We start from the raw sequence: 6,296 nt of genomic DNA, 5'->3' as shown, positions 1-6,296 counted from the left end.
GCGCGCTCTGTCGCTAGCCCGCCTGGCCGCCTCACTGGTTCGTCGTGCCGGCCGCCGCGTCCGCCCCGTGCTCGCTCGCTTGCACGCCATTGCAGTGCTCGTCACGCGCTTCCACATGCCTGCGTCCTCGCCTGCCCTGCTGTGCCCGTGGTCGTCAGCTACGCGCACGCCCGAGCCGACTTGCCGTCGCCGCCGAGCTCGCCTGTGCTTGCGCTACGCCCGGGCGCCAACCAAGCTACGAAACGAAGCAAGTGCCGGCCACGAGTGCTCAGCCAGGAGGAAGCCATTGTTGCCATCGTCCGATATTGGGTCAGCTCGGTACACTCATAGTCATCTGCAGCACAGATGGGTTCGAAGGGGCCTGCCGCCGCGAAGCCGCACGCGGTGTGCCTGTCGTACCCGGCGCACGGGCACACCATGCCGATGCTCAACATGGCCAAGCTGCTCCATGCCCGGGGCTTCGACGTGAGTACAACCACGCGCACCTCGTCCGCTCCCACGGCCCCGCCGCCGTGGCCGGCCCCCAGGGCTTCTGCTTCGCCACCATCCCCAACGGCCTGTCGCCGTCCGACGACGATGACGTCATGCAGGACATCCCCACGCTTTGCAAGGGCACCACGGAGACCTGCCTCGGGCCCTTCCGCGACCTCCTCGCGTGGCTCAATGACCCTGCCACCGACCACCCACCTGTCACCTGCGTCGTCTCCGACATCGTCATGGGCTTCTCCATGGAGGCCACCAACGAGCTCGACCTCCCATACATCCACCTCTGGACCGCCAACGCCATCAGCTACCTCAGATACCAACACTACCCCCTCCTCATCGGTCGCCTCACCACTCGCCACCGAGCTCGCCCGTGCCTGCGCCGTGCCAGCGCCCGCACATCGTGAGCTCGCCCCTGTCGGCGCCGACGCCCACCGCGCGCGCCACGCTCTGCCGAGCTCGTACCGCCCGCACCCCGCCGAGCTCGACTGCGTCCCGCCCGGGCCCGCATCCCGCTGTGGTTGCCCGCCTTGCTGCGCCGGTGGGTGGAGAGAAGGAGAAGAGAAGAGAAAGCAGCACGTGGGTGGGCCTCGGAGGAAAAGTGTGGAAAGAGGAGTGGGAGGCTGACAGTGCGCCCAATGGCATGCAAAACAGTCTCTCTCCTCCCCCAGCTGTCTCCAAGATCCTGGGTTTGGGATGGGTTCGTCAGTCAGACTTTTGGCCAAATCCAGCGCTAATTGAGCTCGTGGGGGCACGAGTGGGACTTTTTTCATCCGCCCGACGCTGAAAGAGTGCTCCTGAGGACGGGTGAAGATGCTCTTAGTGTGCAATGCATCCGACAAGTGAACCGGTACCGGTGATCTTCAGAAGACAGAAGTCCCATTCACATCTACTCCCTCCATTTCTTAGTACAAAGTTGAGTCATCTATTTTGGAAGTATAAACAAGGTTGCTTCATGTCATTCATTGCAATGGTTTCATTCACACATACTTTGGGGTTTCACAGCGCACCTTGTTGGCACGAATAAGTCTGCTAGTAGTAGCTGCGTGTACCCGTCCTGCCGTTGTGCCGATTAATTCGTATTTATGCCAAGGCGTTGGATGGAGCTGCCGTGGAAACGGGCAAGGATGCGACCCGCCGTTCGTCGGAATAAGATGCGGCACGGCCTGTTTATTTATGCTCCGTCTTGTTGGAAGCACCCGTGCAGCTTGGAGGGTGGCTCCTGGGAGTTCACGCCGTTCGACGTCAAAACCCACGCGGGCTCCTCGTCCTCCTTGATCCGATCGGCACCCTGCGCTTGCCCTGCCGGCAGGCAAAAGCTCTCGACAGAGCCGCACGAGCACCACTAGTGGGGAAAGGAATGTTGCCGGACGAACCAAGGGCCACCCCGGACGACGAGCGCGGCAGTGTGACGGCGGCGCCCGATGTCCCGGTCGGCGTCGGGCGGAGCGTGGTGCAGCAGCGGAGCACGCTGTACGACTCGTTCGAGCTCAACGCGATGGTGGTGCGGCTGAACCGGCTGCTGATGCACGGGGACCGCCCGAGGCGGAGGGCGCCGCGTGGCCCCTCGGCCGGCAGCTGGCTCGCCGTGCCCAAGGTGCTCCTCGGCAAGATCAAGCGCGCGTTCCTTGGCGCGCCCCGGCGAGGTGGAGGCAGGTGACGCTGACGGTGAGCGGCGCGCGCCCGTGCACCCTGCAATGCTCTTTTCCTTTCTCTCTGTGTATCCTCATGTTACTGAACTTCTTTTCTGGTGGGGAGTGTTACTAAACTCTTATTAGTGCTGGATAATACATGGCTGAAGTTGTTGCATCAGAACAAAAACAAACAAAAAATATTTCTATCGAACAGTACTGCATAATGATCACAGCAGAAAAACTTTGAGTTCGATATGCATCCATCCATCGTACTAGAAGTAATTGCTGACTGCTGCATGTGTCGTGTATCTGCCCCCTCATGGGAACAAACGGGCTGTCAGTTTAGACATCTACAAATGTCTAAACTTTTTTTTTACCCGAAAAAAAAGTGTAGACATTTACAAATGTTGAATTGAACAAATGCCAAGCGATTCGAATGAACACTCGTATGAAACTCTCACACGAAAAACCGCACACATATTTGCAAGTTCCGCCGGAAATTTATCTGTTTAGAATCATCTCATCTGCGTCCCTCCTGGCAGCAGTATTTTTTGAGGAACTGTCCTGTCAGCAACATGACCTATATATTCCTTCACATTTGCGCACTCACTGCTCACTAATATCACTGGCCGACCCTTGTCTGAAGTGAACTAACTACTGGAAATGGGGTCCTCAGGGAAGTCTTCAGCTACTATCAGCGACGTCTTGCAACCTCTGCCCAATTGGCACAGCTGTCGTCCCTGATAGAATCATGGAGTTTGACGCACAACAGCATGCGAAGCGGTAGACTGTTGAGTTCATGGCAACAGAGTAGCCCAATCTTGGAAAGAACCCCTTGGCAAGCAAATAAGGAACACCCAGAGCAGCAAGTAGCTTAGCAGCAATAGGCATGAATGTATATTCTGAAAGAACCAGCGCGGTGGTATCGCCCTTGAATGAACACCAAAACGCCTTTGCATGCTTAAGTTTCCCGTCCCACCTTTCATCGATGAAATAATGAAGCCTTCAGCAATAAAATCACGACCGGTTACATATTTCTTATTCTAGGCCCAACTATATAACGTAATTGGAAGAATTTGAGAAGTAGCTGCATCCTATCCTAAAAGTGTGCAAACTGCGAAGCCAGCCCCAAAAAACTCAAAAATGGGGGCAAACACAGATACTTGTGTGCGAGTGTTTCAGGAGGTGGCATAGGAAACAAGAGAGACAAATTATGAGTTTAAGACCATCTCCAACAGGCGCGCGATATTAGCGTCGCGCTGGAAAAAAACCATTTTTTTCACACGTGCAGCCGTTCCGGGCGCTCCAGCGGAGGCGCCAAAAACAAGCGCGCAGCATAAGAGCATGTACAATGGTTGATAAGATAATCTTATCTTAAGTCTTGCATGCAATTTAGAGATGACAAAAAAAGATGTCTACAATGGGTCATTTCTTAGCCTTGTTTTAAATAACTAGTTATTCCTAAAAATATGGTGAGGCATATTGTGCTAAGAGATCATCTCTTGTCTTCTCTTAAACAAGAGAAGACAAGTCTTTTCTTATGAGTTTTCTCTCCTCCACCTCATCTTTTATCCTACGTGGCACTATTAAGATAGTACTATTGTACATGCCCTAAGTGGTTTAGCGCACGGAGCGAAACGGCATGGCGCGCCGCTTATTTCGTGCGCCCGCTTCTGCGCGCTGCACACTCGAGCGCCCGCGTCGTGACTTCCAGCTACCGCCATATCCAGGCGCTGGTGCCACCACCCGCACCACCCCATTTGCTCCGTCGACCTGACGGCGCTTCCCCGGCCTATCCCCGCGCCGCCGCTGCTTCCTCCGCCTCCCTCTAGTCGCCGCCGCCCCTCGCGCGCGCCATTCCTTCGACGAATAGCGTCCGGCCGCCCACTGCCGCTCGGCGCCTACAAGGTATTCGACAAAACGCTTGCAAGGTATGTATTACTTCAACTTCACATTTTTTTCATGAATTTGGTGCGTGTTGTTTGTAGTTTTTGTAGACTAGTTTAAATTTAATATTGTAGATGAGTGTTTCATATGATTCTTCCGAAGAAGAATTTGATATTGAAGAGGAGGAGGACCTTGCAATGATCCTAGCTATGCACATCAATAAAAATCCGAAGTAGGTGGTTCGGTTATGGGTCGGCAGAAAATTTGGAGGGATAAGAACGATGCAGATAACAGATTGATGAGGCACTATTTTATGGAGAATCCCACATACCTCGAGTCGTACTTTCGGCGCCGTTTTAGGATCTGCACCGAGTTGTTCAGGCACATTGCAGAGAAACTGGTGAGCCATGATCGGTTTTGGGAAAGATGTGGAGAGAGCTTTTTGGATTTTGTAACCCCAATTTGCTATTGTGAGAGGACTGGCTAGATTTTGGGATCAAAAGATTCTTTGGTACATCATGCACGCTTGTGTGATCATGCATAACATGATCATCGAGAATAAGCGTGATTAAGATTTATAATACTCTCAGTATGAGCTCTTGGGACATCCCGTGCGAGTATGGCGGGGGGCTGCAAGGATGGCTCGATTTGTTGTCTCCTATCATGCCATTCGACGTGCTGAAACGCATGATGATTTTTAGAAGTATCTGATCGAGAAGTGATGGGCATGGAATGGCCGACAAAACGCATGATGATTTGTATGTTTAGTGTTGTACATTTGATGTTGTATTGTCGAACTATTTGTTGTATTAGAAGATAAACTATTTGTTTAAGTTGTAATAAAATTGAACTAGTTATTGTTGATTTACTTTTTATGTGTTTGATCTTTTTGGTTTTGTTTGGAGTGTCATATGTTGTTTGTGTTGAGCGCGCGCCGTTTTTTTGCAGCGCCTGCTGGAGCAGTTTGCGCGCGCTATATTTTGCAGCGGCCGCTGGAGACAGCGCTCAGCTGCGCGTAAAAACTGACTATTTCGACGCTGTAAAGACTTTTTTTGTGTGTTGCGCGTCTGTTGGAGATGCTCTAAGAGCGGGTAAGGTATAAGTACAAGAGATACTGTGGCAACAAACAAATTTTGGAGATGTGACAGATATGCAAGCGTCGTTTTGGTAATTCATATCTTTTTTTAGATGAGATCGCCAACCACTCTTGTGGGGTGGTTTTTGGTAATTCATATCAATAGTGGTATTTTGCAGCCAATAAAATATTAATGTCATCTACAAAAAAATCCTGATATATATAATTTATGGGAGCTGCTACGCGTCCGCCGGTGGATGTCTATTAAACATCCACCACCTCGACAGCTGTCAGATGTCCGCACGCGAGCCGTCCAATCTAACTCCTCGCACACGCGCGTCGCCTTCCCGACACATTAATTTTCGAAACAACAAACCAGTTGCAGAAACAACGGTTGCGTTGCAGAAACAATTCCTGAAACAACAAACCAGTTGCAGAAACAACGGCCGCGTTGCAGAAACAATTCCTGGAACAACAATCGCGTTGCAGAAAACAATTCCTGGAACAACAATCGCGTTGCAAAAATTTGGAGATTGCATGTGAAACAACGGCCGGGTTGCAAAAACAATTCCTGAAAGAACGGCTGCATGGTAGAAATAACTACCATGTTGCATGCGTCAAAGCACGTCGCCGCCGACCGCAACAGAGCAGCAGCGCCGCCGCTCCTATTGTTGCAGAAGCACGCCGACGAGTCGTGCCTCGCCTGAAAAGTGAGTTGAGGTGAGCGAGCCTGCGGTTCCGCGTCGGAGCCTCGCCCTGCACCGATTTGCAACCTGGATGCTCCGCCACCTACTTGCTCCCTTACAACGACGACTAGTCCGGCAGCGCATATGAGGCTCGGTGATGGGCGTTGATGAGATATGAGAGGAAGGAGAGATGGAGATGGTACTAGAAACGAAAGGATAAGATGCGTGGATGTGGCTGTGAGCAATCGAACGCATCGAACGAGATGATAAGGTAGCACGCGAAGTGGTGCGCGGGCACACTGGGACATGCGTCGTCCTGTCCGAGGCGGTGGATGCGGGAGAGAAATCCACCGGTTGATCCTGAGCTTTTTCCATAATTTATGCCGACTTTGATACACACTAGATCATCGATGGCACGCGTTGCTGCGCCCGTCTTTCAGCAATAGTAAATGTGAGGGATTGATGCAATAATGTGGAAGTATTTTATCCAAATGTCAAAAGTTAGTACTCTAGTATCCAATTATGTGTATA

Source organism: Triticum dicoccoides, chromosome 4B (genome assembly GCF_002162155.2).
Source record: "Triticum dicoccoides isolate Atlit2015 ecotype Zavitan chromosome 4B, WEW_v2.0, whole genome shotgun sequence".
Taxonomy (NCBI): Eukaryota; Viridiplantae; Streptophyta; class Magnoliopsida; order Poales; family Poaceae; genus Triticum; species Triticum dicoccoides.
This window is presented reverse-complemented; position numbering follows the sequence as displayed.